This window comes from Sabethes cyaneus, chromosome 3 (genome assembly GCF_943734655.1).
Source record: "Sabethes cyaneus chromosome 3, idSabCyanKW18_F2, whole genome shotgun sequence".
NCBI classification, from domain to species: Eukaryota; Metazoa; Arthropoda; class Insecta; order Diptera; family Culicidae; genus Sabethes; species Sabethes cyaneus.
Genome location: NC_071355.1, coordinates 248,579,382 through 248,600,368, shown reverse-complemented (window position 1 = coordinate 248,600,368; position 20,987 = coordinate 248,579,382). Strand labels below are relative to the sequence as shown.

The 20,987-nt window shown below is 40.9% G+C and overlaps 1 protein-coding gene and 2 non-coding genes across 3 annotated transcripts in view; 2 read left to right on the top strand and 1 right to left on the bottom strand.

The window, feature by feature from the left end:
* Positions 1 to 20,987, top strand: part of LOC128744415 (centaurin-gamma-1A) — a 260,009-nt gene that overhangs the window by 139,976 nt on the left and 99,046 nt on the right. The gene's annotated exons all lie outside the window — the stretch shown is intronic.
* Trnan-guu (transfer RNA asparagine (anticodon GUU)) lies at positions 5,531 to 5,604 on the top strand. The gene has a single exon. It is a non-coding gene; the product is annotated as a tRNA-Asn (tRNA).
* Positions 13,352 to 13,423, bottom strand: Trnae-uuc (transfer RNA glutamic acid (anticodon UUC)). Its single transcript has one exon. It is a non-coding gene; the product is annotated as a tRNA-Glu (tRNA).

Genomic DNA, 20,987 nt, shown 5'->3' with positions numbered 1-20,987 from the left:
TCCAAAACAAAACTCGCTTCAGATTACAATATATCATAGGATTCTCATGCACACTTGATGTATGTCGACATGTTAGAGAGTGTGTTTTCTAAAAAGAAATAACATATTTTCGATATTCTCGGTTTACAATTACAAACAGCCAGGTCAAGTGCGCAGCGAATTTATTTATTAGTATCAAAATCGAAGTTCAAAAACCGTAAAAAAACAACGTTGCGCAATATAAAATTTACTCAATTACGCAGCTTTACAGTACCTTGGCAACTTTGGGCACAACGGCTGCCTGTTGGTCCGTAGGCTGATCGATTTGTACACCAATTCGGCTTACGACACCAGCGCCATCCCTCTTGTCTTGCCCAGCACGTTCACCATCGGCTCCTCCAGCATGTCCCGTGCGTCCGAATTCACTGTGTCCTCGACCTTCCCCCTTGTTGGGCAGTTTAACGTCTCGAGTTGAACCGGAGTATCCGTGGTTGTTTAGTTCTCCATCGGCTAGTGCTGCATGTCCGAGAGGCCCGGGTTCACGTCGTTCTTCGCGTTTATTCTGGCCGAATAGATCCTTGCCTTTCGGGTCGGACTGTCCTCTGTCTTCTCTGTTGAAAGGTAGTTTAATTTCTGGAGTCTTGAGAGACGGTACATTTTGAGCCAAACCACTGACAACGCACACGGTTGCGAATGTTATCAAAACTAATCTATTCATAGTTGTAGAAACTTTGTTCCCGTCCTGGTAGTTGCAAAGAAACTGATGATTTCCATCGTTTGTTGTTGAGTTTTATATACTGGTTCAGTTCCCAATGCCTCATTAATGAAATAGCAAATGTAAATCACATTTTATTAGAGTTTAATTCGAAAATAATGATTTTTTTTAGTACAGATATTTCGTGAATTAAATACTTACAGTTTGAAATGACTCATGTAAACGACATCTGTTAGGTCGTCTTTTCAAGTTAGAAAAAAAACACCCAAATGCAACCGATGATGGCTTCATCATTTTTCACTTTTTTCTACCAAACCTAACATAACCTTTTGAACCCACACAAAGTCATCCCCCAACAGGGAGGGTCGAACTGATTGCAATGCACATCTCAGCGGGGGTCAGTCAGAATGTCACTCGACACGGCTCCGGCCACGGAATGACGGGACAAATTTAAGCCGACCAAAAAAAACCATAAGCCAAATCCCGAAAGGATCATCATGCAAAGAAAAACGTCATCATTCCGGTTCAAACAAAAGTCTACGAATGAGCGAAAATGAAAAATTATCACATCACACAGCCCCGAGCCCCGAAGGATGCTGCATTTACGTCGCATGGGAGACACACTTACAATGGCGGTAGTCGTCGCTGGAGGAGGTGGATTTGAAGGACTTTTCAGTTGGTGAATAATGGCGAAAGTGGGACATTTCGGATTATTTCCGTAGTTCTTTGACAGAAGAAAAAAAATTACAGCGAACGACCGACCAACTGAATTAAAAGGTGAATAGGGTAATTTTATCATATTCCGTAATTTTCAGCTACCTTATGTGATTTCCATCTGCTTTTGGAGGATTAAACCCGGAAAAGATCTCTATGAAGTCTTTTTTTTTCACTGGTATATTTTTGCCGGCTCTTCACCGCGGGGAATCTGCGCAAATGAATCGTTGACTGTTTGGATTCGTACGACTGTTGACGGTTGATTTTGGTGTGTTTTTTTTTTCGAGAGAGTAATATCATTTTCTATTTTGACAATGAAGATATGTAGGCGCAAAAAGGTGCTCGGCAATGAATTTCCTCCCGTCTGTGGGGTTGCTCGAAATAACCATACCACGCCCGGGGTCACACGACCCGCAGGAGGGTGACAATCGCCACGGACGCCGACCGGCCCTGCAGATCGAGCTACCGAAGTATAATTAGCCGCAGCAGTAGGCAAATGATTGGGACACGAGTTCCAGTAAATAATAATAGCGTTCACGAATAGGAAGTTACACAACCTATAATTATGCCGGTACCAATATGCCGCCCGACGGCACGGGTAGGATATTCTAAATCTAACTAAATGTTTGACAACAAATGGATAGTCGATCCATATGGTTTTCAAAACAATCAGCATGAGGCATTCAGTGACATCGAATTAACTTTGTTGTGTTTAGGAGGGTTTAAGCTTCGCAGATGTTCGAAACTGTGACAACAAAAACTATACAATTGGTGTCAGCCTTAATTGGCTTAGTTATTTTAGGATCCATTTTAAAATTTAATAATTTAATAATTATTGTTAAAGTTTTTGAATTTTAAATTTAAAACCCCGATTGTGGTATTTTTCGTTCTAAAATTTACTAACGCAAGGCCTTAATTTGCAGTCATTCATTCAGAAGGTAATTCATTATTATCGAATTAAAAAGCCATCAAACGTTTGCAATAAAATTGTTGCTCGCATTCTGAATTGCTCTAGATCGGAACTAAACACCGAGTCGCAGAGATGGATCAGTCCACACTGGTGAAGATCCTGCTGTTGTGCAGTCTCGTAGCACTGTGTTACAGTCAGTTTCATATTACGCCTTTTGAACTTGTACCGAAGAATCACTCGGAAGAAAACAACGATACGAAACCAGTGCAAAAGTGCATGATAGGGTCCGCGGCTGTACCAGATGCGGGAAGTGTAGATGTAGAATTTTTCACCAACCCAGCACAAAATAAAAGCTCTGAAAAAATGAAGGACCGAACATAATGAGAACATAGTTGCTATAATGAAATAATAAAATATTATATTGTCAGCATTAGTACGTGTTTCTTGTTGAAAAATAAATAAAGAAAGTTGTGTTGCAGATCCGACCGATTGTTTGATGTACGTTAGACTTGTTTTTACGTTAAAACGTTGAATATTAAAAAAAACCTTTTTTCACGATTTTTACCAAGAATTTTCTTCTTGCTTAACATAAAATCATAAATTTTTATAGCGTTTAATAAAAATTACATATGCTAGAAATGCTTAGCATTGTATCTTATCTAACACTATAAGTACCTTATTTCGACTGTAACGGAAACCAGACCCCTGACAGGACGCCATATGTTCGTGGTAAGAATTGCAGCTCGCTCCCTACACGCTTTGCACAATGCTGAAAGCTGAAACTAATACATGTTATACCTAAACTACCAGCTGTACTGAGCACCTTATGAACACTCTGCCATCCGGGCAGGATTTGTTGTGGGCCCGAAAGAGACCAAACAATTTTCGTGATACAGTGATGCATAGATAGCGGTACCCTGGTTAAAACCCCACCGGAACACAGTTGACAGTGGTTCGAGCAAATTATGCCAGATTGAATTCAACACAAGCGTCAGTAACGTAATTACATCTTATAGAGCTATATAGCTTTAGAGATACATTTAGACGTTTTAGTCATTCATTCCGGTTATCTCCGTTGTAGTGAATCTAGATTATCACATCAAAAAGATGTGTTTTCGTCGAAATTATCGAAAATTAGATTGGGTACCTCCGATTTACTATTAATTAGCCTCAAGACGATGCACGCGGGCTGCAACTAGACTTTTAAATGTGAACTATTTTGTCTGGAATTAAATAAAAAGAAAACTTATCCAAAAAATATAAATTTTCAAAATAGATAGGTTCGAGGTACGATGCAGGTCTAACAAGCCAGTCGTATGTTCGAATCGTTTCGTTCCGTTCTAACGTGTTCAGTCCTGTTCTCTTCCTGAACTGCAATCTTAATGCACTGCGTCCAAAGAACGAGTTATCTTTCTTTTCTCTTTTTAGGAAAACGTGATGAAATAATTGTAAATAACGTTTTAAAAATAATTCCAAGTAAACCCTTCCTTAACACTTGAATGAACGCATTGTGTTTAAAAAGTCCTAATAAACTAATAACAACAACAAATACAACCCTTTCACTTACTTAAAACAGAAGATTCCGAATAAAACTTAAAAAAAAATCAAATGACACCTGTGAATGATATGTTTTCTCCCAAGTAAGAGTTCTAAAGCCGCTTGGTTTTAATTAAATTTTATAAAGGTTTTATTGTGGTAACTTCTGGTTTACTCGTAGTCCCTTTGTTTCTCAGCCACTTGTACATTTCTTATTGCAACGAAAATTCTCACATGCACGAAACAAAACCCCTTTTCATCAGTTGTCAGCTCCCCCTCCTGTTGTCTCTCAGCCACTTGTAAATCTGTGTTCTTTTCGAAATTCGACCTATGAAATGCAAGAGAAACGCATCCCTTTACCCGTTTGACACTTCCTTCCCCCTTGTAAGAGACCACTACTGCTCCTTTTTTGTATGTGTGCCCAGTTTGATGAAGAACTTGTATGCAATCTGGTATAATTAGTTTGCCTCATGTGGACGATTCTTACTCCGAAAATATGGCTCACTACCAGCGGCCTGGTTTTGATTACAGACAAGGTTCTTATATATATAGATGGCTCCCCAAGCAACAATGTGAGTTTTATTGTACTCTTATGGCGGTTTTCTTGACCAATTTTGGTCTTAAATGCCATCATAAGACTGTAATAAAACCCAAATTGCTACCCAACTAGCACACTATAGGTCCATTTAGTTGAAGCAACCGGGTTACGACTGAAATTAGTCATAATTCGGTTACCACAACTACTTTGTAACAACCGTGCTAGAAGGGTACTTGGGTCCGATTATATCAGCTCTTGATTATATCTATCCTCGATTCCATTAGCGTTTTTTCCGTTTATATCAGCCCCAAAAATAAGTTTTTTGTTTGTTCTTTTTAAGTTATTTGATGATTCCTTTGAGGTCATATGAACAGCCAAATGCGCACTTCAGGCGTTTCAACCCTTGATGGACAAAGATGGTCCAAATAGCGAAATACGTGATCGCGTGAGATTACGTCGAAACGCGAGATTTTGCGCATTTGGTTACTTTGGCCATATTTCTTGGTACAAAAAACCTCTTCGTTTGACAGGAAACATTTTATGATTAGTCCCCTCTAAAGAGAAATACGAAATGTATTTCCTCACATATTAGAGTTACAGATTTGATGTGTTCAGCAAAGATGTATGTAAATATGATATCATTACAAACAACTTTGCCAAAGGCATCATAGCTGTATCTTTTCATAGAAATTAGTTATGATGCGTTATATGTAGATAAACCGTTAAAAACAGTTTTTTGTCTCTAAATTATTCTGGTCAAATTGCACCAAAAAAGCTCAATATATCGGACAATTTTCCGAGATATTGAGCTTTTTTGGTGAAAAATAGTACTTCTTTGAGCTCAAATATTTCTCAAGGTGGCAAATGGTGGCAGATCAAGTGGTGGCAAGTGGTGGGAGAACATAATTCATAAGTAAACTTGGCATTCTTTGAGCCAAAAAAAAAGTATTTTCCGATTATATCAGTTTTCTAATTATATCAACCCAAAATTCACGGAGGGGCTGATATAATCAGAACAATACTGTAGATTATATTCCGATGTTTTGGTTTCAACGACTTGATTTCTTTGTTCTCACTCCCTCAAGGGTTCGAGCTAAAGTTGTTAGATCCCACAAGGCCAACCACACCGGCAGCAAGAGCCTTCGTGGCGCAATCGGTTAGCGCGTTCGGCTGTTAACCGAAAGGTTGGTGGTTCGAGTCCACCCGGGGGCGGGATGTTCTTTTTTCTTTTGCCTCCATGTCGAAAGTCAGCTTTCCCTATTTTGTTTGGTCGCTAAAAGGTGTACAACATGGATAAATCTATTTACAAAGTGTCTTTCTGTTCTTGCGAGGTAATTTCTGTTTGGTTTTTTATCTGTCCCATTTTCCTAATTTTTTGTATCATGTTTCCCAAGACAAAAAAAACTTATCGCTCACTCAATAACGATAATAGCAAAAAGAAATGCACTGCAGGTTACAGAAAATAGCCGGGCGATATCACAATAGATCTACAGTGTTGGTCGCAATGAACAGTCTACACAAGAAAAAAAAAGACGTAATCCTACGTCAAAATGTGTTTTAGTTGCATCTTGCATACTAAAATGCATGTCTTTTCGTCTTTCAGGTCAATCACAATATATTGAGTTCAATAACATGAAGTCAGACTTATCCAACGTAACGAGCGGAGTGCCGCAAGGGTGTATTTTAGGACCACTTTTGTTCTCGATGTTTATTAAGAACCTTCCTGAGAAGTGTAGAAGCTGTAAATTTGACTTATATGCTAATGATTACTGGTGCGTTTTCATGAAATACTGAATGAAACTGATGATGTGAATTGTGATGATGTGTAAATGTTCAGGAAAATCGAGTTTTTAGCCAAGAAATTGCATAGAATGTTCATCACTGAAAGACTATGAATAGACAAATAAAGAATTATGGAGTTTAAAGCAAACGCAGAAACATATATTTTCGTGCTCATTTTGCACCGTTTATCAAGTAAACTGCAAACAGTTTGTCACCGTTATTTTACACTAATTTAATTAATGTCAATTTTGTCAATCAATCCAACTTGACACGGTTTATTTGAACCGAATCACGTTTGCCCATCTTTGCGCTCATCAGCTTACCGTTAATCTAAAAAATAAACAAAATAAAATTAAAACAAAAAAAAATTGAAGCTTTTCCACCACAACTCACAATTCGCGCCACCTGAACCACATGATCCAACCGTTCGTCGCCCAATGCCAGCACCGCTTCGCCGGCTTCCTCCAGCGAGTCAACCAGTTTCTCCACATTCATCTGGACACAGTCGGCTCGCACCAGTGCCAGCGTCCCCAAGAACTTCCACAGGTTACTTCCGCTTTGGCTTGCCTCCTCGAACACCTTCCGTGCCATGATACGCGTTTCATCCAGCTTGCTAGCGGCCAAATGATGACGGCACATCTCGTGGTACAGGAAAGCTCGTTCCATCGCATACCTGGAATAGGGTATTCGCTTCTCCAGACGAGCGATTCGATTTCTTCGATGAAATCCCAAATTAGTAACAGGTTCAAATTCAGCTATATTAAAAACTTACTTGTATGCAATGTAGCCGTAGTCCGGCGCAGCCGGATCACGATAGGTAGATTTATCTCCGAAAATAGGAACCACAACATCTTCGTCATCCTTTGTCAGAGGTAGATTGAACAGTATTAGTAGTCTATCCTTGAGCGGTTCATCCATCAGAGTGGGAGGAATTTGGAAACTATCCACAAAAGCCAGACCCGCAAGGTTGCAGACTTCGTTTACGAATTTATACCGATCGGGAAATACACGCTCCGTTTTAATCTGGTAGTAGTTCCAAAGAGTTTCACCCACATATTCCAGTAATTTTGTGAGCTGTCCTTGACCGCGCAGTTCGTGCATTCGATCCATCTGATTGTGTACATCGCGATAGGTCTTGTAACGAATATTAAAAATATTATCCAACAGGTACGAATCTGCACCCGCCGGCGAGCCGAATCTTTTCATGCGGTGTGTGTAAACCGGGGTCCTGGACTGTAGGCTAACCAGAGCTGTCACGGTTTTTTGGTAAGCTTCTTCAATTGTGTCCGAGAGCTGATCGGATCTTTCCTTCGCTTCCGGCAGGTTGACCACCTTCTCCCAATCACCCCCTTTGCGAAGTGATCTCAAAAACATCAGGTCCTCCCATCCACGGTTGAGATATATTTGACCGAGCATTTTCATGTTCTTCTCCAGTCGTTTTTTCTCTCGGATGTGCGGTTGTTCAACAATCAACTCAGCGACACTGACTGCGTCGCATTCGCCTCGCTCTCGTTTTATCTTCCACGGCGGTCTGGTATCGTCTTGTCCCTGTAACGCGCGTTCTTCCGCTATTTTCTTCAATCGATTACGCTGCTGATACAGGCAGGGTCCCGCCCGTTCGCCAAGAACATTTTCATAATTTCGAAAAGCCAACCGTATCTCAGCATCCATGTCCTTCAACCGATGACCAACGAAAGCCTTACTTCGATTGGAAGCCACCTTCAGGTGTTCCTCGAATTCATCCAGTTCGAAGACGGTTTGGCATTCGTGCAGGGAACAGGGAAAATCTTCCCCACGCGGGTCTGATTCATCGCGTTCCACTGCCAATCCTCGACGGACGCTGTGCAAGGCATCCTTCAGATCCAAATTGCGAAAGTGTGCCAAACTCTTCCGATAGTGACAGTCGATAGCCGCCGGACAGGCAGCTACAGATTTGCCCAAATTGCTGGCCGCCACCGGATAGCGACTCTGCCGGATGTAGTGGCTACCAAGTTCACGAAAGATAACATGTTGGTTTTCTTCCGGCCAGGAAAGTTCCAAGTAAGACATTTGGACTGTTTAAATGTGGGGCTTGAGTTTGGACTGTGTTGTGCTGTGGTTACTTCGATTTCAACTTACCGAAAATTATTTTTCCCTAAGTTACAAATAATTTCGGGATACGGTCGGAAGTCCCCTTTTGAATTAAAATCACTAGTGTCAAGCCCTGGTGCCTCATCTCGTGCTTCCAGGAGCGTATTTAATTAATTTGATTTGCCCGAAACCCCTTTCTCCGTCCATTATTATTGCTCAATGATACCCGCTGCTATCCGGACGCATCGCTACCGATGCGACTATAATCGCCTATCATGTTCCTAATTTCACCGAAGCAACGGAACCGGAATTTTCAACCGAATTCCGCGGTACCATCGTCATGCTTTATTTGCTTAGGGCATTATTAATCTCGCGAGTCCGCGCGCGTTGAAAAAACAAACAATCGACAAACAAAATTTTTTTTCGCCCGCTTTCACGAAGGGATGTGGACGCGTGCCAATCGCCACAGACCGCTCTCTCAAGGATTCTCGATGCCACTTCACGTGTTCAACATGGTCACGGTAAGTGTCCTCTCGGTCGGTCGTTTTTGAACAAAACCTGGACCACCACCGAGTAGCGGCGCGGCACGGTGTACAACCCAAACGAGAACATCTGCTGGCAGCCCTCTTGTTTCAATCTAGGTAGGACTGTGTTAAGGCCCGTTTCACGCTGGCACTCGCTTTGTCTCCATGTACCTAGTACGGTCCCGGCTGGCGTCATCGTCGCTGAAGGTGAATGCAGGAGGCAAAAGTGCAGTTGCATAATTTTCCTGACATATTCTCCCATTCGTTCAAGTACGCCTGGATGCAATTGCTCCTGAGTGGAGTGATTCTTTCAACCGGCCGGCGTGGCGGCTGGTTGAAAAGTGTTGTGTACCCAGCGGTAGCAGCGGCACCTTTGGCATTTTACCTATATTCGATTAGACGTCGGGGAACGAAGGACCTGACTTGTGACGCTTAAAGTATGCGTTAAACAAATGGTCGTAACTCATACTCAATTCATTTTAGTTAAAGTTTTATGATTAATACTGATATCGGTGAATACATTCACATTCACAAAAATCGAAATCTGCTCAAATCTTTGCGATTTATTTTACCTTGTATCTATGAGAAATGAAATTTTGATGTTTTAATCGCTGCATTGACTCTTTCGCAAATAATTGGGCACGCAATCGATCGACATGTACCTAAGATAGTACATTCGCTAAACAGTCAACCGAGGCTTGACCCGCGAGCTTCACATGCTGAAGACGGAAAAATAGCTGTGCTTTGGGATATATTCCAACTTTCGATCCCTTTCGCTGCGTGAGAATGACATAAGATTGAACGCTGTATACCAGAGAACCATTCGGGAGTGCCTCGAAGACACTTGCAGGGAATTCAGCGTAACCTGGAGGTGAAACCGAAAACTTTCTGATAGTATGTTAGCGATCAGCGTAAGGAATTGGGTCTTCCTCCAACCATGTCCCTCAATGGTGAAGACGTCATCTGTACTAATTTGTCTGCGGTGTTGCTATCATGCAATTGAAATTGCTAGATTGGAAGGTCTTGCTAACAGCGGCCGCGTGTTGCGTTGGTTGAGTTCCTCCTACTTCACCGGTCGTAAACTAATTGTGACAGTTGAAGGTTTTCGAGCAAATGCGTTTCCGGCCTAGTCTGGAATCCCACAAGGCAGTCATTTGGAACCGTTAATCTTCCTGCTGCTGATCAATGACATCAACGACGTCCTTAAAGGCTCTCGTTTATCCTACGCCGACGATCTGGAAATTTACTTAAGGATTCGCTCCAAGGTCTTCAACGGTTTCGGTTGACCAAAACGCGGAATATAATGAAAACCTTTTCGCGGAAAGTACTATTTTGCTGGTGTGTTCCCTTCCTTACTCGCTGTCGTTCATTCGGACGCAACTGAAGGACAGTGATAGACCTAGGAAAACAAATAAACTTAGGGCTACCCCCTATGGGTCTCAGTCCACCCCGCCTTAGAAGGGGGAGTGGTCTCAATCCAAATTAAAAAAAATCCTGCCTCCCTAAACCCATACATGCCAAATTTAGTTCCATTTACTTGACTAGTTGAGCCCGAATCTTACGACCCGGAAAATGTCAATATCTATCAAGAAAATTGCGGATACATTCCAATTGCCAATGTTAACTGAATAAAAATATTATTCAATGGCTCTTTTGTGTGAGTGACTCTACAGAGTCTCTCTCTCCTTTATTTACAATGGTACGCTCCGCTTTGATTCAAAATTTAGCGATTTTTGAGTGCCTTGTCGCCTCTGTAATCTATAGTCTCTGCAAGTGGCTCTAAGCCGTCCAGTATCTGCCGCGAGCCGATTCAAATGAGCGGCACTCATTTGCTTTGCACTCATTTGCACTCAAATAATGAGCAATCGAAACGAGCAGGCGAGTAGAGCAGTCAAATCAAGCAGTCGAGTCAAGCAGTCGAGTCGAGCTGTCAAGTCGAGTAATCCAGTCTAACAGTCGAAACGAATAGTCTAGTCGAGCAGCTGAATCGAGTAGTTGAATCAAGTAGTTCAGTCCAGCATTCGAATCGAGTGCTTGATTCGAGCAATTGAATCAAGCTGTTCAGTCAAGCATTCTAGTCGAGCAGTTAAATCGGGTAGTCTTGTTAAGCAGTCGTGTCGAGTAGTCGAATCGAGCAGTCATATCGGACAGTTGAGTCGAGTATTCCAGTCGAGCAATTTAATCGAGCTGTTTAGTCGAGCAGTTGAATCAAGCAGTCCAGTCGAGCATTCGAATCGAAGAATCCAATCAAGCAGTTAAGTCGAGCAGTCGAGTCGAGTAGCTGAGTCGAGCAGTCTAATCGAAGAGTCCAATCAAGCAGTCGGGTCGACTAGTAAGTCGAGCATTTGAGTGGAGTAGTAAGTCGAGTAGTCTAATCGAGCAGCTGAGTCGAACAGTCCAATCGAACAGTGCAGTCGAGCAGTTTAGTTGAACGGTCCAGGCGAGCAATCAAATCGAGCAGTCTAGTCAACTAGTCCAGTCGAGCAGTCTAGTCGATCGGTTGAGCAATCGAGCAGTCCAGCAGTCGACCAGTGAGGTGACTATACGAATAGAACCCATGCTAAAAAAGAATGACGTCCTGTCAGAGGCATGTTTTAATTACCGATGAGCCTCTTAAGACGTCCTGTCGAAGACCTGGTTTCCCAGGTTATGAGGAAATTTGTGTTTCATTTGTATGGGAGCCCCCCTTCTTAGAACATGCTACATGCGTTATACGTAACGTTTATCAATCCTCAACAGATTTAGGAAATTGAGTGAATCTATTTTATTAAAACGAATCAGTCACACTAAACCAAAAATAAATCAATTTTCATGATATGTTTCTACGTTGAATAGTGCTTTGATTTACAAGCTGGCGACGTTTTGGAAGTGGTAGAAAATGTCGTCCGTGACCAGAAAACTTATTCCCGCCATTTGTTAGTCCTCCGCAACGGCGAAAAATTCAACTTTTCCCTCCTTGCCTGTGTTATTATCGTATTAACTGGACAAGAAAATATAATAAACTCCTCAATTGTTGTGTGGTCCTTAAAAGAACCGATTGTTTGATTTCCATAACTCCAGCATGCAATAAACTTGCACTAACGCACTTAATGTAATTTTCTTTTTGGTAAACGGCTTGCGGCAACGAATCAACCGGGAAGCCACAGCAGCTATGCGATCGACGAAGCCGTTCGTGTATAGTAATGAATCTCGATGAAATGCCAATTCAGGTGGCCAGCTGCAAGCGACGTGGGATAACTATGGTCTTTTTGTTGCCGTGAGCAGCACTTCCGCAGTTAATTATTCCATCACGGCAGCCAGCTCCAGCCTCAATAGTTTCCTTTCCTCAGCAGCCGATGAATACGACTGACCGGGAGCTGCAGACGTGCACGACTCGAGCGTGACTTTTGCGCTTGCCTTTGATGCTTTCTCCTTTGTCGCGTCCAGACATGCCAATATAAGATGTTGGCAGTAGCTCAGCTAGCGTTTCAATAATGTTGTTCGCCGGCTTACCTCGAGTTATTTACCAGAGCAAGCGACAAGAATCGGTCCCGCCTCTTTTTCGTGGGTCTTCATTCTATCATCTACGTTGAATAGAATGGAGCAATTTCAGCCTGAACAAAAGAGCAAAGTTACCAGTGAGCCGTTCGCCTTTTGCAGCCAAATGACAAAGGAAAATTACGTGCACCCATAAAGCTGGAATTTTGGATTTATCCGCGACCAGGTGGGCAGATTGTGTGGTGACGAGAAGACCAATCTGTAGCTGGCTGTCCGTATCGACGAAGAAATGAACTAACTTTTCTTTAGAGTTACTAGCGGTGTTTTGCTAAACATTCACGCTGTTGTATTGCCCAAGAATTCGATAATAATTAGAAATTATTCCAACCAATCACAGAGCGACAATTTCTAGTACGATCGAGTTAGAGTTATTTTCAAGTTTTCAATGACGCGCATTAAAATTCAATAGTTTTCTATATTTTCAATATTTTCCAAATCAATTTTCCGATCAATTGATGTAAATATCTTGGAAATCTATTGAAAATTGACTGAATTATAAGCCGAAAACGCATTTCCACTTTGATGACGTCATTTACAACAACCAATCACGAAGCGAGAATTCTGGTAAAACATAGATTCATTATTTTCAATTTTTCAATAGTTCAACATCAAGAATGCATACTTTTCTTCATTTGGGCCAATTCTTAGAAGATTTTCCAATCGATTGGTGTAAGAATATTGAAGAAAATCGACCGGGAAACCACTAAGCTATTAACGTTCAAAACCTGACCACTTTTCGAGAAAGTTTTTTGGAATGACACCCTATACCAGCTACCTTCCTGAAAGACGTAGTCCTACGTCAAAACAATCGTCTAATACTGCGCCCCGATAAATGCGAAGTGATTGCGTTCTCGAGAAAGTTGAATCCGATAATCTTCGAATACCGTCTATCAAGCATATTTTTACGATGTGTAGATTGTGCCAAGAACCTCGACCGTGTTAAAGGCGCACTAACGATGTTTCAGTGAAATTCATTTGCGAAAAAACGATTTTTAGGATGAGTGCACTGATTTACCCGCAGGCACGGTATACAGAAAAAAAAAAGTTTCCCATACCGGGAATCGAACCCGGGCCTTCTGGGTGAAAGCCAGATATCCTAGCCACTAGACCATATGGGACATATGAAAAGAGCGCAATATGACCTTTTGTGCCAAGGACAACATAGCATTTCCTATTGGATGTTGACGCTACTAACTGTGACGACTACAGTTTTCTTCACTTTAGTTTCACGATAAAATAAACTATATTACATCTTGTCAGTTACATGTTCCAAGCAACAATTCGGATTTTATTACACGCTTATGATGGTTTTTATGACAAAATTGGTCATAGAGCACATTAAAACTACCAATTTTGCCATATTGTAAAATTAATTTGAGAAAAAGCATTAGACATATTTTGATTAACGTGGCAAAAACATACTACATAATTCCCCTTTATTTAGCAACTAATTCCAGATATAAATTAAAGCTTTGCATATTGAATCGAACCATCGCCGGTCCGCACCCAGCCGTCGGCGTCGTCGTTGTCGTCTATAAAACACATAATTCCGGATTAAGACCGATCATAATTTACAGATTAATTTCATTCTAATGACTCGCGCACTGCTGCTACTGCCAGTGCTACCGCGTAAAACAAAATGCAGTCTTTCACCCCTTTAGTGGAACGGGAACAGTGGAAAACTAACGGGCACAGGAAATTCAGTGCACGTGCCAATGGCTCGCGCATTTCCACTTTCTTCCAGCCGGAACGCTACGCCCCGATTGGGATCCGCGTTTTTATTCCAGCAGGATTGTTTTTTGCCCGCGTACACCTTCCTCCCCTAGCGCGAGTTCTCGTTCGGTTGCCGCGGTGCATTTCATCCCTCCCAGCCAAAAGTTTTCCCTTGTTTGTTTCCTCCGAAGGTTTCCGAATGCAGCGGAGCTGGAACCGGCTTGTAGAGATCTGATTAAAAACTACAAATCGGCAGTCCGCAAGATCAATATTGATATAAAGCGTTTTCAAACGGATATTCGTTGGCGGGGTTCGAGTATTTGTAGCCCGGATCTGCAGTAGCAATTTGCGAAAGGGCGTTGCGGTTGCGAAATTTTAAGGGAGCGTGACCTCGTTGACTCACCGTCGTCCGATTGCTGTTTTTGTGCAGTTTCAGGTGACGCAGTTCGGCTAATAATAATAATAATCCATACCCACCCGTATGCATGATACAACGGATCATTTGATGCGTGATGGGCTGCTGCTGTTGCGGCTGGGCATTCGGAAGGCGAAAAACGTGTTTGAAGATTATCGGAATGAAACTGAAAGCGATAACTATCAGTGCCGGGTTCGGACGCAACCCGCGGAGCGCAGGGATGATGCCTGTTGAAAGGCCTCGTCCGTCGTCCCCTCCGTGACAGATCAGACAATGTGCGCGACACATTTTATCTTTTCGGAAAACATAAATATAATTTGGCCTTGCTTGCGCGCGCCCATTTCCGGCGTAATCTGATTAGCTGGCGAATTATTCTGCTTCGAATTGTCTGGTCTTTGACTAACAACGGGAATGTTTTTTTTTTTGCCTGCGAAAAGAGTGAAGTGCGTTGTTTGAAGTTCAAACCAGCGCAATACGTTGCGATTTAGTCGAGCAAAAAATTTGGTTCTGGTTTATTGCGACTGACTTTCACTCGTGTTTAAGTTGGTTCAAACTGAACTTACCTGGTGGTTGATTCGAAGTTGCATCCTACCCATATCAGAATATTTCCATTTGACAAGTTTTTAGTGACAGCAAATGATCCCTCCTCCATTGTGCTTGATTTCTGAATCATAAACCTTACATGGAACCTGTGTACTGAATTCACTTTTATTGAGGAACGAACGTACGAGGTTATGAAAAGGATGTTCCGTAAAACCAGACTTTTCGACGGGACCTTTTTTTAGTTGCAACCGCAATGTTACGAATTCCAAAAATGTTCTTATCTAGATGCACTCGTTAAAACAACCGACAAAAAAAACTCCATTTAGATCGCTACAAATTTTCGCTGCATTCGGTAGGCCCTACCTCGCGATCTTTGAATGGATTTACTGGCGAAGGGGACACTGTCAACCCGCCGTAACGAAACATTCAAAACCCACCAAGTGTAGGTTACCAGCCAGGTAAAGGTGCAGGAGCTTGCTGCACACATCAGAATGAGTACTTTTTTCGCGCCTATGCAAATTCTTTTAGGACAAAAAAAAACTTCCGAAACGGGGATTGAAATGAAAACCCGCCGCACGTGCACACCAATTTAGGTAGAGGTAGTTGAGTTTTGAGTGCAAAAGAAATGAGCATTTACGATGACGTTTAGGGAATCCGCCTGCCTATAATGTGGTTTTTCTGAGGGTACTTCAACCGAGAGCAGGAACTACTGCCAGGCAGGACCGCCGATGTGATGGAAGGTGGAGTGCGTACCACTGTTCTGCCCACCGTGTATCCTGCCGGTCTAGATTTGTGCTTGCGGGTTTTGAAAAAAAGAGTCTTTGTTCTTTCGTATGAATTATGAACTTTGATTTTGGCCGTATGTGTGTGTGTGTGTGGGGGAATATTGAGTGCATATCATTTACATAATTATGATGTTAAAAATTGAGAGAGAACTTTTTAAGAATCGATATTCAGATGTCGTGTGCTGTTTGATGTTTTTCCCTTTGAAGGCCGTAATTTATGTGGAAACGTATAATATACTGGTTTATTCGACAGCGTTGAGAAGGAATTCAAATCGGAGCAATAAAGGATTTTAAATATGCAACCCGGATGGATTATATCAGCGCATACAGCCGTAACTGAACTTTAAGCTTTATTTTTTTCTAATTTATATAATTTTACCCTCCAACATCCAGTTCGGGAAATAGATCATGACATAATTACTTCATTATTAACGATTTTTCCTAGTGACAAAACTCGATATTTTCCAAATGTTCAAATTTTTAATTCACTGTATTGTGATAAAGGCTCTGAAACATTCCTATTAATTTGATACAAGAAGACAAGTTTGAGTTTCCTAAATGGCCGTGCTCTGTATATCAGTTTTATCCGTTTCTTAGAGTTTGTAGTCCCGCTAAGAGTTGCATGAATGTTCCGTCAACCCCTTTTTCATATAAGACATCAGTTTTAAATAAATTCTTGCAGTATGTGGATACAGTCGGGAGAAATATAGAGCTGGTCGCTAACTTTTTGATAACTGTTCACTTTCAGGATATCAAATTGGTCTAGGTTAATCACGTTCCGAAGAAATTTGGTTAGGACGAGAGATTTTATCACCTTCTGGCGTATTTCCCAAGCACATATATCAAAGTAGAATAAATCTGAACGTCGTGAAGAATCTTAGACCTGTTGCGTCTTAATGAATAATCCCTAACTAATATCTGAACAGAACGTTAAGTAAAGTTTGGTTAAGTTTCGGAGCGTATAGGTTCAGCTGTCTAACAACGCCGGACAGTCGATTCGATGTGATTCGTTTAAAAGTTTAGCAGCAAACACGGCTTGTGCGATTCGTCATCTCAGATCCAATGGCTGTAAACCGAGAATTGAGCGGACCACGCCATGGGAGATGCCGAAGAGCATAACGGATGAACTTTTTCTGCACCATTTCAACTCTGCGAGACCAATTAGCAGGTTGATATGGGCACCAAATAACGGAAGTAGTTTCGAGAATTGATCTCACAAGTGAGCGCTTTCAAGCAGAGTGGGTCACGAAACTCGTCTGCAATCTTAAAAATGAACCCCAGCTGTCGGTTGGCCCCCAATATTCATTGTCCAACAAAACTCCCAAGTCCTTTATATACTGAACGCGGAGAATGCAGTGGTTGCTGGTTGGAAATGTTGTAGTCGTATTCAATGGGTGCTCGTTTTCTGTGAAATGAGATTACGTTGCACTTCTCTATGCTCAGTGTTAAGTAATTAGTAGCACACCAGTTCACAAACGTATTCAAGTACTCCTGCAGTTCCATGCAGTCGTTCAAGCAAGAAATAACTTTAAAAATGTTTGTATCGTCAGCATAAATAGTCGGCAAACATGTGGGAGCAAACATGAGACATCAGTTGTGAAAATCGAGAAGAGTAGCGGGCCGAGGTTACTGCCTTGCGGGATTTCATATTGGTCGACGTAGTCCTACGTTAAAAACTTCGATCACAATATGGTATTAATGAACACTAATATAGTTACAAACCATTAAAAGTTACAAATCATTCTAAATAAAACGACAACAAACCACATGTTTAGCATACAGCTATAGTCTCTGCGATGCACAGTGGTCCAAACAGCGAAATACGTGATCGTGTGATATTGCGCCAAAACGTGAAATTTTTCGCATGTAGTGTCTTTAGGAACATTTCTTGGTATAACAAGCCCCTTCTTGTGAGAGAAATCTTTGGGTGATTAATTCCCTTAAAAGTGAGATACGAAATTTATTTTCTCGTACATTCCAGATACAGGTTTGGTACTTTCGGCAAAGTTGTAGTAAATATCAATTCAAACAACTTTGTCAAAGAAATCATACTTGTATTTCTTCATGGAAATTATCTATGAAACGTTATTCGTGGACAAACCCCTTAAAACAGTTTTTAAACCCTGACATATTCTGGTCAACTTTTACGTGTTCATAGTGTTCTAGAAAGTTGTTTATCTTGCTAAAATCAACGTTTTTGTAGAACATTATTATACGTGATTTCCTGAAGTTTCGGAGATTTTGAGCAGTTTCGGAGATTTTGAGCATTTTTGATGAAAAATAGTACTTCTTTGAGCTTAAATATTTCCCAAGGTTGCAAATGGTGGCAGATCAAACAACTCGTACTTAGAAGTACAACAAAAAGATGTGTTGCTTGAGTAAAGTTAATTGTTAACTGCTTGTCAATACGTGTTTTCTAATTAAATAGTTATTTAGTCATTCTGAGAAAATTCTGCCTTCTGTGACTGTTGTTGAAATTCGGCCATTTGGATTTCGACCATTCGTGATTCGATTATTTGTATTTCGGCCATTCGGTACCAGCCCATTATGAGTGTGATCTTTTGAAAAGACACCAATCGAAGGTATTGAACAAAATAGACTTAAGTTAGTTATTTGGAAGCTTTTCTCTTATTGTTTGAAAGAGATTGTCAACGTAAACAAAATGGCGTTTATTGCATCTGAAGTACATTTTAATTGTTCTATAAACATGAATGAGATGGATTTTTAAAACAACTATAACTTTTGAAGATACAAACAGATACAGACAATTGACACTTGCTTTTAAAGGTTTTTTGTTGTACTTTTAAGTACGAGTTGTTTGATCTGCCACCATTTGCCAACTTGGGACATCAAAATCTCCGAAACTGCAGAAAATCGCGTTTAATAATGTTCTACAAAAACATTGATTTTAGCAAGATAAACAACTTTCTAGAACACTATGAACACGTAAAAGTTGATTAGAATATGTCAGGGTTTAAAAACAGTTTTAAGCGTTTGTCGACGAATAACGTTTCATAGATAATTTCCATGAAGAGATACAAGTATGATGTCTTTGACAAAGTTGTTTGCATTGACATTTACTACAACTTTGCCGAAAGTACCAAACCCGTATCTCGAATATACGAAAAAATAAATTTCGTATCTCACTTTTAAGGGAATTAATCACCGAAAGATATCTCTCACAAGAAGGGGCTTGTTATACCAAGAAATGTTCCTAAAGACACTATTTGCGAAAAACTTCACGTTTCGACGCTATATCAAACAATCACGTATTTCGCTGTTTGGACCACTGTGCGATGGTTTTAAAATTTGAAAATTTCCTGTCTCAATTTTTTTTTTATTTTGACCTCCTTATCAGCTAAACCCCTTCCCTTTCCCAGTTAGCTTCACCGCTTCTTATACAATTGTTTCTTCTCGAAAATCTTTCTAATAATAGAGAAACAAAGCCTTTTACCTTTATTTTGATGGCAACCCCCGCTTTGAACCACCTCCCTCTTGTCATCCAGCCACTTGTACAACTGCTGTCAGCCCAAATGTAAGAAAACGTAGTCTTTTTACTTATTTGGACCTCCTTCCTTGTCAGAGACCGCCTCTACCTCCTTTTAGTCAACCCTCCAGTGCTGATTAAACACATAAACTTACTCACGTTTCTCCGCCCTTCCATTTCACACCTCCTCTTATTCAACCATTTTAACCAATTTCAACGGTTCAAATGCAAGAAAAATGCACCCCCCCGTTCTTGTTCTTTTTCTACGAACAATCACCGTATTTGTCAACCCTCCTATACTGATTCTATTATCTCAAGAAACGTATGCGCCAGCTTTGATGAAGAACCGTTTAGACATTCCGGAATTAAGGCGGAACACAGCTACATACACACTCACATTCTTCCTCTCACCCCTGTAGGCTTCCCCTCTGTTAACTCCTTCTTTCCGTTACGCAGCCGCGTTTTTATTTCCGTAGTTTTATTTCAACTTTCCATTTTTATGCAAAGTTTCCATTTTTATTTCATTTTTTTTTAATTTCAAACGAGAATGAGAAAAAAAGAGAGTAAAGAAAAAGGAAAAAGTAACAAATAGAATGGGTGAGAGTGAAGAAAAAAAGAAGATAGAAGAGAAGAGAATAAGAGAAAAACAATAAAAGAGAAAGAAAGAAAAAGCAAGAGAAAGGAAGTGAATGAGAGAATGAAAAATACAAGAAAGAATGAGAGAGAGTATAAGATAATAATGGTAGAGCAAGAGAAGAAGAGTGAGAGCAATTGCGAGTGACAAGAGTGAGAGGAATGGAAAGTGACAGAGTAAGAGAGAAAGAAAACGTGAAATAAAAAGCAAGACAAAGAAAATGAATTAATGAGAGAGAATACGAGAAAGAAAGAAAATAAGAGAGAAAAAGAAAGTGCGAGAGAGAGAGAATGAGAGAGTAAGAGATATAATAACATATAGAACAAGAGAAAGAGAGTAAGAGAAGTTGAGAGTGACAATAGTTAGAGAAATTGAAAGTGACAGACAGTAAAAGAAAGTGAGAGAGAATGACAGAGAGATTACATTAAAATACTGATATTTTCATCTCAATTGTATTTGGTAAAATTAAACCTCTCACGTTTATTAACCTTCACGCAAATTAGAAAAGCTCAAAAATTCGACAAATTTTTATAAGCAATATGTAGAGATGTTTTGTTCGACATTCTCTCAACATGTTTCCAATAATTTCTTCTCGAAAATAACCAAAGAAACGCTGCTAATAAAACACTTTCCCATTTCTCACACCAACACAGCACATTGGTTACCTGGCTGAAAAAAGTATCATCGTCCAAGCCACACCGGGTGGTATCGATAGTCTTACATAAAAAAACAGTAGAAAAGAACCTTACAGGTAATAATTTCGGAGGCGTTCGGCAATTTATGACGGTCATCGCGCAGATGGATGGGCCAACGTGCCTGCCTGCCTGCCGACGTTCGGCACGTGTAGCCTAAGATACGTGTGCAGCACACAAGCTGCAAAAGAAGGTTGTTTTTTCCTTTTCGCTACTTCGACTATTCGACCATTCATTCGTTGATCGATCCGTTGGCCGGGGCGGTTTATTGTTTCATCTGCTAAGAAGCAAGCCGGTCCGTGACGACAATTGAGCCACAACCACTGGCCTGCCGTCGCTGGCGGCTTCGGACGGCGGACGGGCGTAAAGAAAGAACCGGCGAAAATTAAGCAATTACGTTCCGCTATCCAATT